Source organism: Girardinichthys multiradiatus, chromosome 5 (genome assembly GCF_021462225.1).
Source record: "Girardinichthys multiradiatus isolate DD_20200921_A chromosome 5, DD_fGirMul_XY1, whole genome shotgun sequence".
NCBI lineage: Eukaryota > Metazoa > Chordata > Actinopteri > Cyprinodontiformes > Goodeidae > Girardinichthys > Girardinichthys multiradiatus.
The window spans coordinates 33,858,785-33,883,100 of record NC_061798.1 but is presented as its reverse complement, the minus strand read 5'-3'; the positions used below and the strand labels follow the sequence as shown (position 1 = coordinate 33,883,100).

Below are 24,316 nucleotides of genomic sequence, written 5' to 3'. Positions count from 1 at the left end.
TTTCAAGTAGTATTTATTAACTTCATAAGGTTTCAAAATATCCAATGTTGGTGATGAGCAAGAAGGTTAAACTGAAATCAACACAACTCTGAAGTGTAGATCAGTTTATTGACATATATATACTATGAGGTAAGTGGCATTGAAATAAACAGCAGTTGGACAAGAGACAATAATTTTGTCTTATACCAATGTTTATTTGACATTATATTTATGTTGAATTGCTTTTGTTTTTAATAGCTTATTAGGTTCATCTTAAAAAAAAAACAGTTACAAGTAAAAATAACATGAACATGCTTGTCACTATATTTTTATATGTTAATGGTCTCCATTAACCTGCTCATTGTTCTTTCATCTAGCTAAGCAAAGGGCAAATGCCAACAATAAAAAACATTTTTAAAGCCACACAAACCAGTTTGGTAGAAAGCACCCAAATGGCTTGTCTGCCTCTACTGTCCATACCTCTTCCAGCAGATGGTTCTGCTTTAGTTCAATGTTTCCTTAAAAAAATACTAGAAAGAGCATGTGGATATTCTGTTTCTGCAGTTTTCCTTCTACTTGTCCTCATATTTTTTACCATCTCTTCATAAGAAAATGTCAAAATTCTAAAAGTGTTTCTCTATGCCACTTCCTAAAGAAAGAAATTCCTAAAGGAAGAAATTCTAAACGATTTTAATATTTATTTGTTAAATTAGAAATGCAACATGTGAGTGCTCTCTAAATAAAATAACAAAAGTTCAGAATAAATATATGTGCAACACTTCTATTCCTTTTATTATCTTAAATGTGTGAGGCCACAAAATTGTGTTTAACCTGACAAGGAACTTTAATCATAACTAGAAATTGCAGCAGTAAATAGAAACCTTTGTGTGGTGTATTTGTGTTGTGTGTCATAATCTAATAAAGTGTATGTTCTCATTCTTGTTGTTTTCATAGAAGATACACTCTGCCTAGGGATTTTGTCTTTAACTGTCTCTTTCAAGGATAATGCCAGTGAGCTATTGCTGCAGGTATTTACTCTTAATTTTCTTATCCCATTGATACTACTACTGGCTCAGTGCTTTCTTGTTTTATTGTGTTTCTTAGATGGAACTACTAATGGTATTAGTGATGTCACTAACGGTGTGTGCTGTATTCTTTCCCAAATAAACTACTCCTGGACTGGTGCTTCTGTGTTTTTTTTTTCTGTTTACTTTCTGCCCTCTAAAGCTAGCCAATCACAGCAGATGGCCACTTATACTGAGCATGGTTCTACTAGAGGTTTTTCTTGTTAATATGGAGTCCTTACTTACCACTGTAGCTACATGCTTAGAACTCTCTGTTTTATCATCTGCCTTGAGATGACATTTGCTCTGAACTGGTGCTATATTCCTAAAATTAATAAAATTGAATTGAATTGAAATCTAACCTTAATCGTAAAAAAGTTAGACCACTGATTTTACTAAACAAATATTAATTCAAAGTGAAAAAGTTTGAAAAATAACATACACCATAATTACTAGATATGTACAAAATATGAAAAACCTTAGAACTTAAAAGTTTGAGAGGGAAGAATTAAGCCATGTGTGGGTTGCTGTTTTGTTTTTAAAATCCCAGTGTGTTATGTAAAAGTACTGCATGTGCATTCTAATATATCTGCTTAGCAATTTAGTGTATGCTAAATAGTTGTGTAAAGAAATTGTAATAGCATTAAAAAATACTAATACCTCAACTGACTCTCACAGTCAATTGAGTTATTGTAAATCAAGTTTAAAAACAAGAATAAACTCTAGAAATCTGTTTATTGCATTTACTTAGCAGAATGCACACAAAAGCATGGATCCAAAATATTATGCACTCTATGAAATATAATCAATTGTATACAACTTTCTAAATGCACAGAAGTTGTTTTGACAATAGATGACACTACAAAGTGACTGCAACATGACCAAAGTTGGTGTCTATACAAAACAAAGTTTCAAAATGAAATTAAATATAGAGGATTACTTACTGTAAAGATGTAAAAATGACAGGAATAAGAAACCAGTTTAAAATACACAAAGTAAATAAATGTTTATTGTCAGTGACATAGAAATTTAGCAGATACAATTTTTCTTAAATGAAGCGACAGCAATCAGTACACACAGCATTTCAAAGAATTTCCAAAACGATTGTCGTTGCAATTATACTATGTACAAGAATGCGAATCTTCAGAATGTTGTCAAAATTATACTGCAAAAACAGAATTCTGCACTGAGTACTATTGAAGCATAGAAAAAAACATCCTTGTACCGATACAAAACTGATAACTGATTAAAATTGTGCTTGAGTGTATAAAAAGAATTTGTCTACAAAACAACTATAATGTTTTTTCTTTTCAATAGACCCTGGTTACGACTATGCAACAACCATTCAATAATAATAAAACAAAAACATTTAAAAGAATAAAGTAACTTGTAATGACCTCTGCTTTTGTGTGATGCAATAGATTAATAAATCTGGACTATGTACAAAACAATATTCATTATTAATAGTATACATTTATCTTATTTACAGTTTGAAGAATTTTTTAACAATCTGATGCACTCCAATTTCATTTTCTTTAAAAAAGTCATTTATAGTTAAACAGAGATTACCATGCATATTCTATTAAATTTAATAGAGCCATAGTTTGAAATGTATACTGCTTTAGGAGATTGTGTTTGAGTGCATATTAGAGGGTTTAAATGATCTTACTATTACTTTTTTGGTGATAGCTCAAGTCTTGGAAACCTGAAACCACCTTTTTGATCCACTGTCAATGCTTGAGGATGACGACAATCTGGATTTTTTAAGAGGTACAGAAACATTTGTACTCCCCTCTATCTCTCAACTGCAAAGACTATGTTTTTAAGACCAAAACCCTTCTTGAGTTCAAAGGTGATATGTTATCTAAGAAACAGACGTAACTGCCCCTTCCTGACATCGCCCCTAACAGTTGTAACCCCCTGTAACTCTAAGATGAAAAAGTAAAAATGTTTTTTAGAAAAGCTACAGGTAACTTAAATTATCATTCCTTTTTCCTAAAATGGAGTCTCTCATGATTCAAAAACAAACACATCATTGCTAGTCAATTTGTAACTTGGAAACAGTATACTGATGTTCTTTTTTTTTTCTGTTAATCTGATATTCGTCTTACCTATTTCAGCTGCCTATGTTTTTAAGACCAAAACCCTTCTTGAGTTCAAAGGTGATATGTTATCTAAGAAACAGACGTAACTGCCCCTTTCCTGACATTGCCCCTAACAGTTGTAACCCCCTGTAACTCTAAGATGAAAAAGTAAAAATGTTTTTTAGAAAAGCTACAGGTAACTTAAATTATCATTCCTTTTTCCTAAAATGGAGTCTCTCATGATTCAAAAACAAACACATCATTGCTAGTCAATTTGTAACTTGGAAACAGTATACTGATGTTCTTTTTTTTTCTGTTAATCTGATATTCGTCTTACCTATTTTCAGCTGCTTTTCCAGTATGTTGACGCAGAAGCTGAAGGTTTTTCTCGTTCCATCGATGTAGTGAAGCACAATTTTTTTTTATTTACTTTTTTAGGTCTTTTCTATTTTGAACGGATTTAGACTGGCTCATATATTCAACAAATAGGTCCTGCTGTAAAGCAAAAATTAACTTACAATTCTGTCAGGTTACACAGTTCCTTTATTAGGATTTCATGTGATAGGTCAACATTAAGTTGATTATACCTTTAAAAATATAAAAGGATGCATGTCTTTTTTTTTGTTGTTTTGTTTTTTAGATGTATTAACGCCTGAAAAAAACATACAGATTATTAATAACACCCTTAAACACACCCCTGTGTGTTTTAATTGGCTCATTTAAGGCCTTCCCCGTAACACCCTTAAACACACCCCTGTGTTTTAATTGACTCATTTAAGGTATCGCCCCTAATGACGACAACCAATCAACATCCACTGTTACGCCCCTTGGACACACCCCCCCTGCCCACATGGCAACCACATGGCGCCCATATGCCCCCCACCGGAAGTCCCGCCCTCACCGGAAGTCCCGCCCACCTGTCAAAATGTTTGATGGAAGGGTGCACTTAAATTCTCTCACAACAATTCAATGTGAATAATTATTGTTAAGAGAAATGTCAAAGATCTCTTTTCACACTGATATGGCATATATAACCACAAAATTAATGAAAATGTTTCTCATTTTTGATAAAGGAGAAGACTAAAAATCCATGGGCATAAATTTTCTCCTGAAAAAATACTTTTCCCACATATATTAGATTAGGCATATTTTATTGTTTGCCAGTCTTCTATTATGGAATAAGTTAGCAGAAAAGTATAGGTCTAGTTGTTTTGGGCAATAATTTACTGTTTTTTGACTTCTTCACAAGAGTCATAATGCCTGTTACTTAAACTTGTATTGTTCTATGTCCTTCGGTTATCCTTCAATGTTAAACCAGGCTTGTTTTTAAAATGCGATATAGATTAAAGGATTTTATAAATAATATTAGTACATACCTTATGTTTTTTTTTGGAGAGCTGCATGGATAAAAGTATGGAAATATTTTACAAGCTATGTGTTGTCTTCAACACTATAAACTCCATCTCTTAATGTGCATAACAAATGGCCTTGCACCATCCTATCTCTCGGACTCTCACCCATACTCTCCTTCATGGTCTCTAAGGTCAGCTGACTATCTGCTCCTGGTTGTTCCAAAGACGAGGCAGAAACTTAGAAGCTTTGTGGTTGCAGCCCCTAAGTTGTGAAAAGAGTTGCCTTCACATGTTAGGTAGGATCCTTCACTGCCTTGTTTTAAATGCTTTTTGAAGACGTATCACTTTTCCTTAGCAAACAGCATGAGTTGTTTGTGCTTTACTTTGAGTTATTGTGTTGCAAATATCTTTTGTCTGTTTTTACATTATAATTTTTAAATATTATCTTAATCTACAGCACTTTGGTCAACCATTTGTTGTTTTTAAATGTGGTTTATAAATAAACAGAAGTGAATTGGATATTTTGTAGCCAGATTGTCAGCAGACCTCATTCTTAATGACCCTGATCCTCACACCCTTTGACAGCGAGAGCTCATTAGAAGTGTAATAATTCTCCCTTGCAGGGCCTACCCTATCTGATAATAAACCATGGAACAGACATGATTTAATGTCATACTAATACAAACCGTTGGTCCCTGCATCTCTGCTGAGAAGTAGTTTGGCAACATGTCTTGTAGAGAACAAATTAAGTTGCAGATCTTGTGTTTTCATGGCTGATTGTAATCTACTCCATAAAAACTATATTTTTAATTACAGATGAGGACTCAGGAATCCGGAACTCAAACATTAAGAAGACTTTAACTAAATTCAAACATGAGTGGCCAAAGGACCTCTCTACTGCTAAATACCGGACAAACATGAACCAAGAGGTGCTGTGTGACTATACGAAGATTAGCATGGATAGATTATGTATGTTTTTATTAAATATTGGCTTACATCTGCCACAAGTAAATGGTTGAGTTACTTCACCCCACAAAGGCAATTCTACAAAAAAGTAAGGAATGCTACTTATTCGTAGACAATTAAGTCCCAATAGAAACATGCTTAATTTGAGAAAAGTAAGAACTAAGGATGTTTTCTTTCTGAAAAATGTCTTATCTAGATGGATTTTGCTCCCAAATCTCATCAGGTGGTAGAAAAATGACTCCCTCTTTTAATTTTAGAGCTTTTTTTAACAAGACATGATAAGAATTAGTTTTTACCAGGTTCTAAACATATTTATATTTAATTTAAATCATACAAAATCACCCATAAGATTATACACTGTCATTATTTAACAAAAATTAAGACAACATTGAAAAGCTGTGTGTGTAAAATCTAAGTACACCCTTGCTGCTTTCATAGAATTTATAAGTGTTTCTAATCAAATGCACTTGATTGCAGGGCTGATATGCAGCATACAGATGTCTGTTAAAAGGACCATAAAGTGAAGAAATCTGCAATGACAGAGAAGAAATTGTTCACATTCGTCAATCTGGGAAGGGGTTGAATGTCATTTCCAATCAAACTCAAATCAATATTCTACAGTGAGAAAGTTTATTCACAAGTGAAAACATGACAGTTACCAATGATTTGGCCATATTTTGTCACCACAGAACCTGAATTTGCAATCATTAAGTCAAATAAGTACCATTTAAATCAAAACTTGGAATGGTACATTTCTATCATCACATTCACAACAAGGCTGAAAATGTCAGCAGAAGCCCAGAGAACTACAGTATATAAAGAGAAATTATGGAGACTTTGACAAGATCAAGGAAACATAGTTATGCAAACATAATACCTGTGATGAAAAACCGGAAGATAAAACTTATAACCTGAAGCTGCATCATGTTCACCTAAACACTGAAGGATGTTTTCAAAATCTGCCTCTGTCCAGTGGCATTTGAGCAGGTTGTGAGCTTTATATGGCTGTCTTAATGTGGTGTAAAGGTGGCCTTACTAAAATTTGCTTTCAGGATATAGCAGCCTAATAGGATTATATATCTGTGAGTCACTTCAAATCAGTAAAGGACATCTTCAGCCATAAATGAAAGTTTCATGTGTTTAATTTTGTTGTTGGCTCATGTAAAAGATTAATAACACTGAATTAAAAAGACAATGTACAGTTTTTTTTTTTGTTTTTTTTTTATATGGAACGATACATTACATTTGCAAAATTCGGAGTTAACACTTGCAAAATTGACCAAAACTGCAGTGTAAGAACACCCTTCGAAAAAGATATGGTAACAAAAATAGTTACGGTACAAAAGACCTCATTAAAAGAAGTAAAAAAGGTTCATAAATCCTTAGCAATATATCACAAGTTGTTTAAAATTTCAATAATATAATTAGCAGAACCTTTTTTTCTGTTAATGATTACACTAGTGTCACAACTTGCCTCCATGAAGCATAAAGTAATCCTAAAGTGTTTGAGCAGAGTTGAAGGCGAGCTGTGTGCTCGAGCAGCAGGTGAGAAGCAGAAACAGAGTCAGGGACTAATTTGCATATTTATAGATTCCCTTAACTAAATTAGGCAGAGGTTTAGAGGAACATCTAAGCCGTTTCAAAGCATGAAGGGATTGTTTCCATGGCAAAACTTCTAAATATGTAATTTTGATGAAATGAGATGAGTTTATATGGGTTAAATCATGGCCAGGACAGGGACTTTGGGTTTCATCTAATCTTGGATCTCAGTGTTTCATTTAGCAGCTCTACAGGGAAGCTTGACATTGGCAGAGGCATGCATGGTAAAATGAAACACATTTTTTCAATAAAATGTTGGAGTCTTGAAACAGCTGCAGCAGCAACATGCTTGTCTGTAGAGGTGTACGTTTTGTTAGGCTAAACATGGATCAGCTGGAAATGAGCAAACATTTTGGTTGTTTTACTTTATTTGTGATATTTGTATTTCTCTGTGTTTTGCAGGTGTATTTACTAGGAGTATCCAAAATCAGCTATTTGTCCCTGATATCAGGCATTGGCCAACATTGTGTCATATAGTTAATAAAATCAGTACCAAATATTTGATTGATAACTAGTTGGCTTTATGGTGCAGAAAAATACAATGCAACATTTCATCAGTATTACAACCTGCTCAACAATGTCATTCAGGACACTGCAGTCCCTCCTATTCCCTCTTTGCTTGACAGTGACAGATATATATGTTGTCACAACATTTTGCAGTTAGACTCAACACACAGCTTTAAAAAGGGGCACGCTAAGTTATGAAATTTGCTGCGATATTGTAACATTTCACATTAAAATCAATTGTTTTCGGACAAACAGTCAAAAGTTTGGACATACTTTAGTCATTTGATGGCTTTTTTAAAAAAAATTATTACTTCCTACATTGCAGATGCCTACTGAAGGCATCAAATCCATGAAGCAAAATAGATAGAATTATGTAGCAAACTAAAAATTTTAAAATAACTCAAAACATCTTTTATATTTTAGATTCTTTAAAATAGCCCCCCTTGGCTTTAATTATCTCTTTCCACACTCCTGGCATTCTCTCATTAAGCTTAATTTGGTAGTCACCGGAAATGGTTTTCCAACAGTCTGGAAGGAGTTCCCAGAGGTAGGAGTAAAAAAAGGAAAAACCATTGAATGAGAAGAGATGTCCAAACTTCTGACTGGTAGTGTTTTTACATCTCACTCAATAATTATAGTCTTCAGTAAACTCACCTATGACCCCTGCTGACAATGTTTTATCCAGCTTGCTTTGTTGAAGTGTTAGACAACATGAGCATGTCTATTTTCTGTTTTAATGATATTCCTTGATTATTTAGCTCGTAGTGTGCTTCCTGTTAATTGCATGCAAACAAGGTTTATAGGTTACTCTTCTACTTCAGAGACTTTGTGTCTTGTTTTGAACACGGTAAATCGTAATAATAGAGTTTCATTCAGCGTTTGGCCAACTCTGTTTTCTACCTCAAAAGTTGTCTTTGTGTACCTGAGAGAAATAGGCAAAGCAGGTCAGATGACACGGATAGACGGAACCATTGCATTTTCTCTCAGGATCAGATTCTAAGCACAAAACACAGATTTGATAAACAATAAGTGCTTGAACTATAATGAATATTTAAAATCCATGCACAAGAAAATAACATGATTGCTAGGGGAGCAGCTTACTAAATCTCAGACAGTAGGAGAATAACAGCTAGTATGGAATGTTGGATCCTGTCAGGCAATCCTAACACCAATCATTTAAAAATGTCATGATCTGGACACTGAGCCAATACATGGCACTGGATGAGATCATTCCCAGGAGGCAGTGACTTGACATGTGAAAAATAAGGTCCAAACAGAATGCTAAAGTCATTGTAAACCATTTTTATCAAAAGATACAGTATGTACCTATTCCAAAACAGCTTTGGTGTCTACAAAATTATAATATATGCTGAACTGATGGCAATGCCGACAAAACGAGTGCCAATTCAGCCACACTGAGGTTGAAACCAGTCTTTTTAAGACTTACGTGAAATGATGAAATCTAAAAAATGTTGGGGAAAAAAAACACGACTAACCCTCTGCCAGTTATACACCATGTCATCTTCACACCCTCTGCGACAACACCCCTCCTTCCCCTGACCCCCACCCCCATTGAAATAACTATTTTTCAGTATTACCTAAGGGGATCCAGGCAATTTGCCGAAAACCACCATAAACTGCTGCCAAAAATCTTCAGTTTCTATCCCAAAACAACACATATTAACATTCACCTCACACAACATTTCTCAAAGCAATATATAAAAAAAACACGTAAACAGTTTCACATAAAAAAGTTAACACAAAAAAATATGAGAACTCTTACAGCAGACTGATTAAAATAAAAAGTGATTCTATGGTAGAAAGGAGAGAATAAAGCATTCAAACCCATGCATGGGTTGATTCATGCAACAGATTTGTTTTCAATTACCGTTTTAGGTTGTGCATTGGTCACAGTCCGTAAGATGTACTGGAATTTCTTCCAGGAGTAAGTGTGTGTGCTTCTGAGGCATGATATTCCCTAGCAAATGCATAATAGATCTCAGATGTAAAAAAGCTACATAGTAACATGATTAACTCTTAACAGTAGATGTTTACATTTCATCTGTTTAAATTACATGATCTTAAGTAACAGACAAAAACAAAAAATAAGCTTCAGTCATTTGTGACATGTCTTGTAACTATTTATAAGTTATTTCAGGAAAACAACCTGGTCCATATGACTGCATTAATATATCTGTGCTCATTGAAAGTTATGATTTCATGGCATTACTGAACATCTACAACAGTACACACTATAACAATTTAGATTGGTTCATTTTCAGTTTTAACCACAGATTAACTTTTGGAGAAAAAAACTGAAAATCCCTATCTGCCTTGTAAAACTGACACTGAAGAAAATTCATGCAAAAACTATACTTCAGGCATTTTGAAATGTGAAGTGTGTTTAATTCATCTTTTCTAAAACATGGAGTTTGCCCTTGAGGTTGTTCCACGAGTCCCCCAATGTAAATGAAAAGGGAAATCAAGCATATCACCAACAAAGTAAAATTTTTTAAAGAAAAAAAAAATCTTTGGCTCCTTTTTAATTTTCTTACTTTTAAGGAAGAAAGAAAACTCTGTCTGATGAGAGTATTCCCTCTACAGTCAATGTTGTTCTTTGTTTGAGCAAAATGCCTGCAGGTGAGACTGAAATGACAACCGGCTCAAAAGAAGGAATACCAGGGAGAGTCTTATATAACAGGTTCAGATGATATCCAAACAAATTAAGAAAGGAGAAGGAAGCCTTTATTATGGGGTTGGTAGTTGTGTGGAAGATGCTGTTAGGACCTGATAATATGGGGATGTGTATAAGCTGTTCTCAAGCAATAACAATTGTGCAGGTGTGTGTGCATGTAAAAATAAAATGCATATAAAAATTACTCTCTCTTGTCTACCTTCCCAACTGATGATCAAGAAGCAAGGGGCAACAAATTGTTGGCTGCACTTTCAGTGTTTGCATCCATGATTGCATGTATTTGTATGTTAAATGTGTGCTTATAGAGAAAAAGGTTTTCTGTGTCAGCATCTCCTGTACAATGTCTCATAATACATCTGGTTCCAAATCCATCACCAGAATCTCCTTCTGAACTTTTATCACAATCTTTGATGTCTCTGAGTGTTAATGGCGGAGACTGCTGTTTGCTGCGGTCTTTTCTCTATCAAAAACCACACAAGCCACAAGACAGGAGAGCAGCAAGTGGCCATCAATGTCGCAAGTTGGGATGAAACCTCATTTCTGATATACATTTAATCTGTGAATTGTATTCAGTTGCACACACTGGCCTTATATTTTTGTTTGATAAAACAAGTAAATAATTTCAAGTTATCTTCCATTGAAGCAGTTAGGGTTGAACCACAGAGTCTATATCAACATATCCAGTTTTGGAATTTATTTGTTGTTGAAAATGTGTGCACTCATTAAGAAGAATCTTCTGATTCTCTTTCGACTGAAATACCACTACTTGAGTACCTCCAATTCTTTTGATTGTAATCTGTACACTGCATGTCTGATTTAAATGCAGCTGGGTTCCTTGCAGAACCAGTCAGTTGGATAATTTTGGGATTTTCCAACAATGAACTTTTTTTTCCCATAGGTCACAAATTTTGCCCTTCGTGGATTTTATGTCCAGTTCAGCTACGGATCATATTAGCCTTTTCTTCTGAACCCCATTCAGAGCTCTAAATATGTGATTTCACACCTGACGCTAAAACATTTCCCCACATGTAACATGAGTGACTGCTTGTTATTGGATTGCAGTCTCCAGCTCTACATGAAAGCGTAGGCTGGCTATCACCTATGCAGTTAATAAGGCAGTTAATAAGTTTCTGTAAAACTGTAAGTTCACTCAGTGACCTGATCCATGCTATTATTCACCTCAAGTTATGTTCTTTATTTTATTTGTGTGAGTTAAATGTATGACATATGTTTCAGGAAAAGCTAAATTTTGCAATATGAGAGAGGCAAAATGAGCATAAAGTAAATGGGTTTATAATGTTGTAGAGCTCAGTCTCCTCTGCTGACTAAAATGACAGGAACAGAAGCAATAAACTTAGCATTTTTTAATTTTAAATGAGTCTCTGAAGAAAATGCTGGCTCACAGTAAACAGCGAGCTTACTCCTTGTAAACCATCCATTAGCTGTGTGTGCCTTGTAAAGCACAACAAAACTTTCCACCCTTGCCCCAACACTCCACGTCAAGTTCTGTTATGTTGCACTGAAACGTTCTCCGGAGGAAAAATATGGGCTGCTCAGTGCTAAGTCATAAGGAGAGACTCCCACAACCAACATGACAGATTCAGAGCTTTGTGGCTGAGCTCGCAGCTGCTGCTTTGTTCTGTGTTGGTGTAGAAATTAACATAGGATTTCACATAAGATCATTTGTTAATGACACAAGATGTGAATGTGGAGTGTTTTAAACATGCTGGAGGAGTGACAAAATACTACTTGTGGAGAGTCACATGAGGTGAGCAGTTGGTGCATCTTTATAAATATTTTTTTCATTGATCATTAGGATCACCCCAGAAACCACCAAGGGTCAAGCTTGCCATGAACTGCAATGAACTGAAAACTGTTAGAACACCAGATTCACTGTCTACGGTGAAGCATTAAATTGCCATCTACTGCAAGGGTGCTGACCAAGAAGAAGCTCCTATATTGACAGCTTAAAAAAAGTACTGAAATTTGCATTGATTTACAAGCCAACTGCTTTCTGAAGAAAAGGTTTAAGATGAGACAAGTTGTTATAGTTGGACGAGTGAACAGGAGGGTTTTTAACTTGACAAAACTGCACCAGTTGCCAAGCATTGTGTCGGTAGAATCAAGCTGACTGTTTTGCTTTGTTACTGGTTCATTGCACATGAAATAATAAAGGGAAACTATCTTCAAATTATTGATGGTGACTTTAAATCAGTAGCTAGATGATTAAACTTTTTACAAAATTAAACGTTCCATCAGGACAATGATCTCAAACGTATGACTGTTTTTTAATAGATAAGAAAGTTAAGCTTTTACGAATCCCTGACGTCAACTATGCTATAACTTTGTGGACTATGCTTGAGAGCTGTGTCTGTGATAGGTAAAAGATTTAAGCTTTAGAAATTCTACCAATATGAGAAGCGAAATGCCCAGCCAGAATTATGTTGAGATTGTGAGTCTGTGTGGATTACAGACATTCCACATGAAATTCAAACATTTACATATAAGTTTTGGTTTTGATGTTCATTAAAGATCTATGTTGTATTATTCATCTATGATGAAAAAAAGAAAAGTTCAAAATACAAAAGTAAATATGATATTCATGACTATTATTACTGTATGTACACCGCTGATAACAACTTTAGTATTCTCCATCTTACCTTCAAGATGGGAGATTGTATCTAAATGTGTCCTCCGGGCTTTCTTAGTGTCCACTTGCAATTTAATTTTAAAGGACTCATGTAGGCATGATGTTAGAGTTTTATATAATTTCTATAAAGGTAAAACCATTTTTATTCAGAGAAATAAATGCGAGAAAGAAAAGAGTAAGTCCAAGCATATGTGATAAAATAAACCCTCTGATTATCAATGAGAAAATGCCTGATGAGAATAATTTCTAATTTTCTCTGTGCTTGCTCTTGTCAGATATTTTCAAATCTCTCTTTTGGACTTCTTAAAGCTGAGAAGGAAAAAAGAAAATCTTCCTCCTAATCCACTAAAATATCTTACACATTGATCAAGCATGTCTCTAAGGTGCTTGTCAGATCCCTTTGTAAGTATTCTCAATGTTTCTGTGCTCAGTTTTTACTAATTACACTAAAACCCAGACAAAAAAGCATGTGCTCCCACTTTCTAAAAGCAGCTGGAAGATGTGAAATAAAATGAGCTCAGTCGTGTTTGACTTCAGTTAGGCTAATAATAAGCTTAGTCGAACTTCAACTCTCTACCTAATAGATTGGGGCAGGTCAAATTGAAAGAGAGGAAAGGGAATGGTTTTGAGCCAAGTGAAGAATAATGATTGTCTGCTTTCCCTCAGCTGACTGACAAAAATTACAAAGAGACTGTAAGTCACTAAAGTCTTTATTTAGGCAGTCTGAAACTAGGTCATTAGTGTGTGGGTGGGAGTTTGTGAGTCTAAATACAAAAGGAAAATGCAAAGGTCTGTTTCTGTCCATCAGTACAGCTTGCATAATATTTAATCTGAAATTGTATTTAGTTTGTGTGCAATCTGTGGATAAAACCAAAGTCACCCCCTTGCCAGACAAAAGATTTGGTGTTAGTGAAGTTATGTTTCAGAGAAAATCAACACTGTGATTACATTATGTTGCTGTGCTGAAACGGTGATTGTAAATTCATGTGTGTCCTTCTTGTCTCTTTTTTCTTCCTGCATTTGGCTCCTAAACCCCTGGATTGCTGTTTAATTTAGTTTATTGATTGCTGACAAAGAGGAGAGTGTGTGAGTCATGATAGTCCATCAGATAGCCAGCAGCACTGGGTGCCTGGATGAGCCTTAGGTGTATCTGTTTGTCTAAGCAAAATTGATGAAATATGATAAAACACTTGCATCTGGAATAAACAAAAAGAAAATTGTTCAAACAGTGCATAAAGCAGATAATATGCAAACAGTTCCATAGGTTTAATCACTGCGTATTGATTTTTGTGGATCAGTGTACTGTGAGGACAATGTGCATGACAGCAAAACAGAATAGAAAATACATACAATTATATTAAAAATAGAGGATCATGCATTTTTTACAAATAGTCACAAATGTCAGAGCAGAGAGAATCAGACTTTCTGTAGAAACCAGTAACTTTTAATCATGAAGTCATTCAAATGAATCTGTAGCATAAAGAAAAGCTACAATGAGGCGGTGACAGTTTTAGAAGATGTGTGGCAAAGGAGCACTTGCCTTCAGTGGTTGTTTTCCAACTTTTTCCTTTGCTCCAGCATGCTGAAAGTGACAGCATCCTCATCATAACAGAGTATCAGGTTAAACTCAAATCATTTGAAACAAAGCTTTCTTTCTTGTTTCTATTTCTGCAGGGATTTATCACTGTGCATCACAATGAGACAATTATGGATTTGGAAAACTCACTACTCTTTTGATCCAGATGACTAAAAGAGTAAAGTTCAATAATTTACCAAAGAATACAAGTATACGTTACTTTGTATTGAATCGAAGATTTGAAAGATATCCACATTATTTGCTCAGTTTGCAAATGCTCCTTAGGCTAGAAACTGCTTAAGATAAAGCTGAAGAGGCACACTATGCAGTGCATTTTAACAGTGATAGTACAGTTCAGGTCAAGTTGGTGTTTCATTTTGTCTTGCAATTAGCTCTATAGCCCAGGTGTACAACTTGACAGAGGTGGATCTACATTTATTACTAATCAACACTGTGCTAAGCCATACTAATGTCTGCCCTTTGGGGAATGTTTAAATTGATTTTTCTCTTTTACACAATGAGAAAAGTTATTATTTGCATTGCCTTTTGTTTTGCACAAAGTATGGTCCAATTTATTTGAAACAAATATGTAATATTTTACGTTCTACTACATTCATAACCACAGAGATACTTTTCAGTTTTGGAGTTAATGAAACATTTTATTCAACATGCCGTCTGTGGGGCACTGTTTAGTTAAAATTCAAATAAAGTTTTCAAGAAATGTTTTTAGTGTGAAATAGAAGTTACCAAAAGACAGTGTCTGCCACCTTAAAGCCTCCTCAATAACAAGAGTGGTATGTTTGTTGTCTCTGTTTTCATTAGTGTTAATCCCTCTTTAAAACATGTGATGAAACGTTTTCTGCAGTTGTACCAGTCCTGTATTAATCTATGACCCCTTACCTGAGGTTAGCAGCAAACCTTGGTGTGTGCAGTTACTTCTCGGATATAACCTGTCATTTATCTGTTTTAGATTAACCATACTGCAAAAACCTCTCACATAATACAAATAGAAATTAGGCAAGAAAAGCTGTTATATTTCATTTAGCAGTTGATTTTTAGAGATTAGTGTACAAAAGACAAAATAAAATGTTTTGACAAAAATAATATATCAGTACATCAATGTCAATAATAAAGAATGAAGCAAATTGAATAAAAGTAAATTAAACAGCAATGTTTTTTTAAACCTTGAGCTGAATTCAATATGATTATATGGACAAATTTTAACTGAGGAGCACCCAAAATTATGTGTGCACACGGTATAGTTCCTGAATATATGAATTAATTTTAATTTTAATTCTCTCAAACGTTTATTTGCACCATAATACTCTGAGATCCACCTTTAATTATCTACTGGTTATTGTTTTAGGAAATCTTTTTTTTTTAAACTAATTATGCCGCACGTATCATAACTGACAAAACTGCTAAAGGTAAATGTCAGGTAAACACAAGGTTATCTGAGTAAAGTTCATCACTATGACAGATGTCTCCTTCTTTAAGGAAAAAATACACTTTTTTCCTGACATCTGCACAAGTTACAGGAAAGAGCCGCACTAATAATCTGGGGGATGAAGGGTTTTTTTTTCTCTTATTCGCATTTCATGTAAAATGCTTTGCCTATGAGTGATATTATCTATTCTGTTCAAGGTCTATTTCTACCAAAATAATAATAAGAATGATAATAATAATATCAGGGGGGTTAAGAACATTTTTTTTTATTTCTGTTGTCATTGTACTAATAGAAAAAACACAACAAAATAAATCCAAGGTAGTAATATCAAATCCAATTGCAGTTTTAAGTAATTTAAAGTGCACCAATAGATAATATTCCATTTATATTCACAGCAGCCAAGCAGTCAAATAAAAATAAACATAAAAACTGCTTGTTAAAATAGAGCAGGAAAATAATCTGTTGTTCAAACACAGCACAGGAGAAAGGGAGACCATTAAATCCTCTGACTCAGTTTGATAGCATAACAACATTCATTATGCACATTTCTTGACGTTAAATCTTCTGAAACTGTCAGTGTGTGTTTTTGGTTAAAAATATACATGAAGCCTGAAGAAAAATTGTCTCATGAAAGCTTAAATAATGTTTGGAAAATTACTGCTTACCACACCCTATTGCTATTGACCAAACACTCACTCACCCCTCTTGTTGTTTCTTTATAAATAAATAAAAAGCAACTCTATCATGACTGCTGCATGAGAGAAGCTATAAGGATTTCTATATTCATTTTTAAAATCTAACATTTCTCTCAGTGCCCTGAACACCTTATTCTTATCATCCCTTCCTCATAGAGGAAGCTTCATTTGGCCACCCTAGTTTTCCTAGTATGGAGAATGTAAACATGTTTTCAGGTTGAAAGTGATTTTACAATAATATTGTTACATCCCACAGGGTCTACAGGTACATCCCAAAAACTTAGAATATCATGAAAAGTTCAATATTATTTGTCACTAATTTCAGAAAAAGAAAATTATATTATGTAGATTTATTACACAGAGTGAAATATTTCAGCCTTTATTTCTTGTAATTATCTATGGAGTTCAGGTCAGGTAAGTTTGCTGGCCAATCAAGTCAAGTAACATCATGAATATTGAAGCAGGTTTTGTTACCTTTGGCAATGTGGGCAGGAGCCAAGTCTTGCTGGAAAATTAAATTCCCATCTCAATAAAGCTTGTCAGCAGAATTAAGCATTAGGTGCTCTAAAATGTCCTTGACTGTGAACTCAAGAAAACACAGTGGACCAACACCAGCAGATGACTTGGCACCCTCAAACTATCACTGACTGTCGAAACTTCACACTGAACATCAAGCAACGTGGATTCTTTCCAAATGAAATACAAACTTTACTTTCATCTGAAAAGAGAACTGTGGATCACTGAGCAACAGTCCAGTTATTTTTCTCCTTAGCCTAAGTTGTGGCCCATGTGTAGTATTCGTCTTCATGTAGTAGCTCTGATTACGCTGACTCCAACCTCAGCCCATTCTTTGTGAAGCACCCCCAAATTCTTCAATGGGTTTTGCTTGACAATCCTTTCAAGGTTGTGGTTATCCATGTGGCTGCTGCACCTCTTCTACCAAACATTTATATCCACTCAGCGTCCTGTGAGTATGCTTGGACACACCACTCTGTGAACAACCAACATCTTTAGCAATGGCATTTTGTGACTTATCCTCTTTGTGAAAAGTGTCAATGACAAGTCTGTTAAGTCAGCAGTATTCCCCACTATTCTCCATCCTACTGACCCAGATTGAGAAATGATTTAGTGGCCCAGGTAAACCATTGCAGATTTTTTGAGATAATCATCTAACTAGGGTGTGGCACAATGAGTTTGCAATATTTAATTTTTTTACAATATTCAAATTTTCTGAGATGCTGAATATGCATTACAGATATGTTTTCATTATCTCTAAGCCATAATTATCAAAATTACAAGAAATAAGGCAAAGTAGGTTTATTTGTGTGGCACATTTCAGCAACAAGACAATCCAAGGTGCTTTACATGGTCAAACCATAAGAAAGGAAAACATAAAAAAGTACAATGTAGTGGAATAATAAAGAAAGGTAAAGAAAATGTGGACTATATACTGAAATTAATGATGTTTCAGTTGATGGTTTAAATAGAACAGAAATAGTTTTTTAACCTTGATTTACAGGAACTCAGGGTTTCAGCATTTCTGCAGTTTGGTAAGTGTGATCCAGATTAGAGGAGCATAAGAACTGAATAATGCTTCTCCATGTTTGGTTCTGATTCTGGGTATGCAGAGCAGACTTGAACCAGAAGACCTGCATGTTCTGGAAGGTTGAAACATAAAAGAATAAATAAACATTCCAAATTGAGGGACAAAAAATATTGAACTTTTTCACCGTATTTTCGTTTTGTGACATGTACTTATTTGTTTATGATTTCAGAGGTGAGTCCAAAGTTCTTGGATAGATATTAAACTTGTGCCTGTTTCTTCAAATTTAAGTTATTGTCCTGAGTTCATACATGGAAGGAGTAATGATGGTAACCAGGTAGCGCACTGGTGGTAAGGGGCCCGGAAAGATGTTGGAGGCCTGCTTGCAGACGCACACAAAGTGGATGCCACTCAGGTGTTAGCCATTACCCAGTAAGACATTTTGCCACCCTCTTTAGGCCCTTCTTCCGTGGTAGAGTGCAACTGGAATACCAAGCAGTCTGAACCTTTGATGTTTTAATTGGTGCAGCAGTAAAAAAAAAACAGTGGGCAACTTGGGTGGGATTCTGGTGGATTGTTCTTCTTAATCAGGCATGACGTGTTAAGCCTCCAGGTGAGATTTTCAGATATCTGAAATCCTTGAAAGGAGAGAGCCTCTCAACCTTCTTGCTGCGAATGAACAGCTCACTGTGCTGTTTTTTTATGTCGTTTTCCAGAAGATTGTAATCATTTCCATTACTTTAAAACCAAAAAGCTATTTGGTTACACATAACCAAAAGGCTGTTTGGTTACACATTTTAACTTACTAGCCTGGTTTTGTTTTTAAAATTAATGAAACGCACTCTAGATGCAGTGACAGTACCATGGTCAGTTTATAATTTGCTGTTTTATTTAGTTGTAAATCATTGTGTTCTGAGATAAAAATCAACCCAGCAAAAACACAGAGATTTCACAGGGGACGTTAGTAAAGTTATCAGTAAACAGCTGAGTGTGTCTGTTTGTGTTTTTCTCTGTCTTTTATCACATTTATCCTTTACTGGGGTTTGTTTTTATGCTTTATGAAAGCAACTAAACATCTCTGATTGGATTTCATGATAATCTGGTGACAATTAAAGTCATGGAACCACTTTGTGAAGATGACAAACTGAAAGGGCCTGAAAGCATGTGCGCTCCCAGTCTCTGGCAAAACTGTCAGCAGGCCTGGTTCCAAAAATTTGGAAAATTTCAAATATCATTCTTGTCCCCAGGAGGCTCATAGCAAAAGGTTGGAATGATTTTTAAACCTATTGCACTGACCAGAATCCTTTGCAAGTGCATGGAGAGTGCAATTGTCAATGATTTGTCTTTGAGGGAATGTTTTGACCCAGATTCATTTGCATATAAAAGGGGTAGAGGTACTGCAGATGCTACACTGACCTTGATAAATACAGTCAGCAAACACATGCAGCAGCCTGGGAGTTATGCCAGGTTATTATTTATTGATTTTAGTTCAGCTTTTAATTGTATGCAAATGCACATATTGGTCAAGACACTGCTTTATTAGTATCAATAGTAGTGTCATTCATTGGATAAAGGAGTTTTTAACAGATTGAGCACAGAAATGCAGGGACATCACCTCTCATATTGTCGTTTTAAGTACAGCAGCATTTTAGGGATGTGTGATTTCTTGTGTTTTCTCTCCTTTTTAACAATGAGATGCAACTTTAAATTGCCAACTGTATAAATATGCATATGACATGGTGCTCGTTGGTCTTATGAAGTCAGATGACTGCAAAACATTCTGATTATCTTGATTATATTGATGAACTCATTGAATTGTGTAAGACCAGTTATTTGTTTATTAATGAAAAGAAGAGCATGTAAAAATATTTACAGCGTTCTCTCTGGTATTTAAATTGTAAATTAGATTTTTTTTAAAAGCTGATCAAAAATCTCAGGTTCTTTAAAAGCAGTAAACATGCAGCATAGTCACAACTTCAGCAGAGCATCACCACAACTGAGAGTGATCAGAAGGCGGACAGACAATCACTAGGGAGACTTACTGAGGCCAATCCTACAGTTAGCCCTATCATGCTGGCACGTGCAGCACAGCATAATCACCATCATTTCAGTCAACAACAGAAGGAAGAAGTAAAAAATAAATAAAACACATTGCTTTGCAGCCAGAAAGAGAGAATCAAACCAATCACAACTGGACGTCTTGCTTTGTCTGATCTTTATTGCATTCATCTGAGTTGTATTCCTCAGGAAACGTCAAACTGACTACATGAAAATACCTGAAAATTGTGGTTAGAATCTGTGGACTGACTCTCAAAGTGTTCCCTAAACCCAACTGATCACGGTGAAACTCTCCTTTTAATCTTGATCTTCACTTTATCCCATTAGCTCTAAAATGACCTGGTGAAAATAAAGAGGGCTTAAGGGAGTTACAATTTTTCTGGCCAGACAGACAAAAACAGAAACAAAGTTCTGGTAGTCTAGAAAATACACAGGGGTTATAAATGCAGAAAATGATAGACGATGACAGAGATAGAGATGCAGATATTCAACAAACGCCATTAAAAGTTTGGAGAGGTAGAGGGAATGAAACATTCCAGAAATGAGAATTTAATGAAGACATTTGGCACCAGTCATTTCAATCTGTCAGCATCTTGGCCTTGCCATTTCTATTCATCTCACTTACCCCTTTTACTCTGCTTATGCAGAAGTGTCACAACACATAGAGATGCGTTCACCAAAAATACTGTCAGCACACTTCTATAATTCACCAGCACAAGGCAAAATAAAAGTCAGGGCAATTACATAACGCACCAATACACACAGAAATATACACTCTTTGGGCTAAGACCATTTTCATTTATCATCCTCTGTGTTTAGTAAGGGAATATGAGCCTGTTTAAAATGAAAAACACCCCACCGAGACACGGTAACAGAGTAATATTTCACACACAGGTGTACATAAACATGTTCATATACTGTAATGTTTACCCTTGCTAAATGCAGACTTTGCTACAACAGGGATCTAAAAAGATATTGGGTGCCTGCTGTGATTTGTAATGAAGACAACGGGATTGTAAAAAAAATGCTCTCAGAGGGAGGTAGAAGAGAACATGGCAGAAATTTAGCAAATGAAAATGAGCTTCAAGCTAAAATACAGACCACACTCCGTTTTCTTCTGTGATGACTCATTCTGCAGCAGTTGGTGGAATATATCCAATCACATATTTCATGTGGTATACAAAAATAATGAATTTAATAGGTTTGCCGTAAAAGTCACACTGGTATTGCTGATATAGTAAATTCTTAAAGCTATGATTCAAACTTAAAAAATAATCTATTATAAAATGTTTCATTACTGAAGACTCAGTAATTGTTATTACACCACAAAAACTGTAAAACTGACTAGTGGTTTGATTTCCTTTTAACTGCTGAAGGTTTTCTGTACAGAGGTGACCAAATGTGCTATAATTCGTGTGTTCTGAATAGTTTGCTGCCTTTAACTCATGAAAGTCACAACACTGTTAGATTATTTTTGGAAGGATCAGCTTTAAAAGTTGACTTTATCACAAAATTATTTTCATTATATTGGCACAAAATTATCAACTAACTTTATTTTAGTGTAATCACATTATGTTCTGAGATTAACTCAGAAATTGTGCAAAACCGCTTCTTGAACCACCACCTTGGTGGAGGGGTTTGAGTGCCCGAATTATCTTAGAGGCTATGTTGTCTGGGGCTTAAATGCCCCTGGTAGGGTCTCCCATGGTGGGTCAGACAAAGAGCGGTTCAAGACACCCTCATGAGGAGTACACAAACGAGGCATGTGACGTCGTCCGGTACGGCAGAGCCAGGGTCCCGCCTGTCGTGACCCGTCGGAGAGCGCCTGGTGGCTGGGTTACTCCTCGAGGGACCTGGCCGGGCCAAGCCCGAAGGTAAAACGCAAGGCCATCCCCCAGTGGGCCCACCACCTGCAGGGGCAACGAGGGACCGATGCAAAGAGGATTGGGTGGCGGACGAAGGTGGAGACCTCGGCGGCCCAATCCCTGGATGCTCAGGCTGGCTCTAGGGACGTGAAATGTCACCTCACTGGGGGGGAAGGAGCATTAGCTTGTGCGGGAGGTTGAGAGATATCGAAATAGTCGGGCTCACCTCCACGCACAGCATGGGCTCTGGATCCTATCTCCTCGAGAGGGGCTGGACTCTCTTCTACTCTGGAGTGGCCCACGGCTGGGGTGGGTTTACTTGTTGCCCCCCAGCTCAGCCGTCTCATGTTGGGGTTTACCCCAGTGGATGAGAAGGTCGCATCCCTGTGCCTTCGGGTGGGGGACAGGTCTCTGACTGTCGTTTTGGCCTACGGGCCGGCCGTTAGTGCGGAGTACCCGGCCTTCTTGCCGTCCCTGTCGGGGGTCCTGAATAGTGCCCCTGGGGATAATAATGGGGACTCCATTATTCTGCTGGGGGACTTCAACACCCACGTGGGAAACGACAGTGACACCTGGAGAGGGTTGATCGGGAGGAATGGCCTCCCCAATCTGAATCCGAGTGGTGTTTCGTTATTGGACTTCTGTGCTAGTCACGGATTGTCCATAACAAACACCATGTTCAAGCATAAGGGTGTCCATCGGTGCACTTGGCACCAGGACACCCTAGGCAGGAGGTCGATGATCGACTTTGTTGTTGTATCATCAGATCTTCGGCCGCATGATTTAGACGCTCGGGTGAAGAGAGGGGCTTAGCTGCCCACTGATCACCACCTGGTGTTGAGTTGGATCCGCTGGAAGAGGAGAAAGCTGGACAGACATAGTGAGGGTCTGCTGGGAACGTCTGGCAGAGCCCTCGGCCAGGGATGTATTCAACTACCACCTCCGGGAGAGCTTTGACCAGATTCCGGGGGATGTTGGAGACATAGAGTCCGAGTGGACCATGTACTCCGCATCTATTGTTGATGCTGCTGCCCGTAGCTGCGGCCATAAGGTCTGCGGTGCCTGTCGCAGCGGCAAACCCCGAACCCAGTGGTGGACACCGGCAGTAAGGGACGCTGTCAAGCTGAAGAAGGAGTCCTATCAGCTGTGGTTGGCTTCTGGGACTCCTGAGGCAATTGACGGGTACCGTGAGGCCAAGCGTGCCGCGGCCCGGGCGTGGCATAGGCAAAAACCCAGGCCTGGGAGGAGTTCGGTGAGGCCATGGAGAAGGACTACCAGTTGGCCTCGAAGCGATTCTGGCAAACCGTCCGGCGCCTCAGGAGGGGGAAGCATTGCTTCGCCGACACTGTTTACAGTGGGGATGGGAGGCTGCTGAACTCGACTGGGGGCATTTTCAGGAAAGAGTACTTCGAGGATCTCCTCAATTTTGCCATCACACATTCCCTGGTGGAAACAGAGGCTGGGGACTCGGGGTTGGACTCTTTCATCACCCATGCTGAAGTCACCAAGGTGGTTAAAAAGCTCCGCAGTGGCAGGGCTTCGGGGGTGGATGAGATCCGCCCTGAGTACTTCAAGTCTCGTGATGTGGTGGGGGTGTCATGGTTGACCCGCCTTTTCAACATTGCATGGCAGTCGAGGACAGTGCCTCTGGACTGCCAGACTGGGGTGGTGGTGCTCCTTCATAAGAAGGGTGACCGGAGGGTGTGTTCCAACTACAGGGGGATCACACTCCTTCGCCTCCCTGGTAAGGGCATTGGAGAGGGCATTGGAAAGGAGAGTCCAGCCGATAGTCGAACCTCGCCTTCAGGAGGAGCAGTGTGGTTTTCGTCCTGGCCATGGAACACTGGACTAGCTCTATACCCTCTACAGGGTACTCGAGGGTTCATGGGAGTTTGCCCAACCAGTCCACATGTGTTTTGTGGACCTGGAGAAGACATTCGACTGTGTCCCTCGTGGTGCCCTGTGGGGGGTGCTCCAGGAGTATGGAATTGGGGGCCCTTTATTAGGGGCCATCCAGTCTCTGTACAAGCGGAGCAGGAGTTTTGTCCGCATTGCCGGCACTAAGTCGGACCTGTTCCTGTTGGACTCCGGCAGGGCTGCCCTTTGTCACCGGTCCTGTTCATAACTTTTATGGACAGGATTTCTAGGCGCAGCCAAGGGCCGGAGGGGGTCTGGTTTGGGGACCAGTGGATTTCGTCTCTTCTTTTTGCAGATGACATGGTCCTGCTGGCCCCCT

General features: G+C 37.3%; 1 long non-coding RNA gene across 1 annotated transcript; it reads right to left on the bottom strand.

Annotated features, from left to right (window-relative positions):
* Window positions 1-89: 89 nt before the first annotated feature.
* LOC124869136 lies at window positions 90-3,522 on the bottom strand. Its single transcript, XR_007038497.1, has 2 exons — window positions 3,465-3,522; window positions 90-1,368 (listed from the first exon to the last, which is right to left on the bottom strand). It is a non-coding gene; the product is annotated as an uncharacterized LOC124869136 (long non-coding RNA).
* Window positions 3,523-24,316: the final 20,794 nt, after the last annotated feature.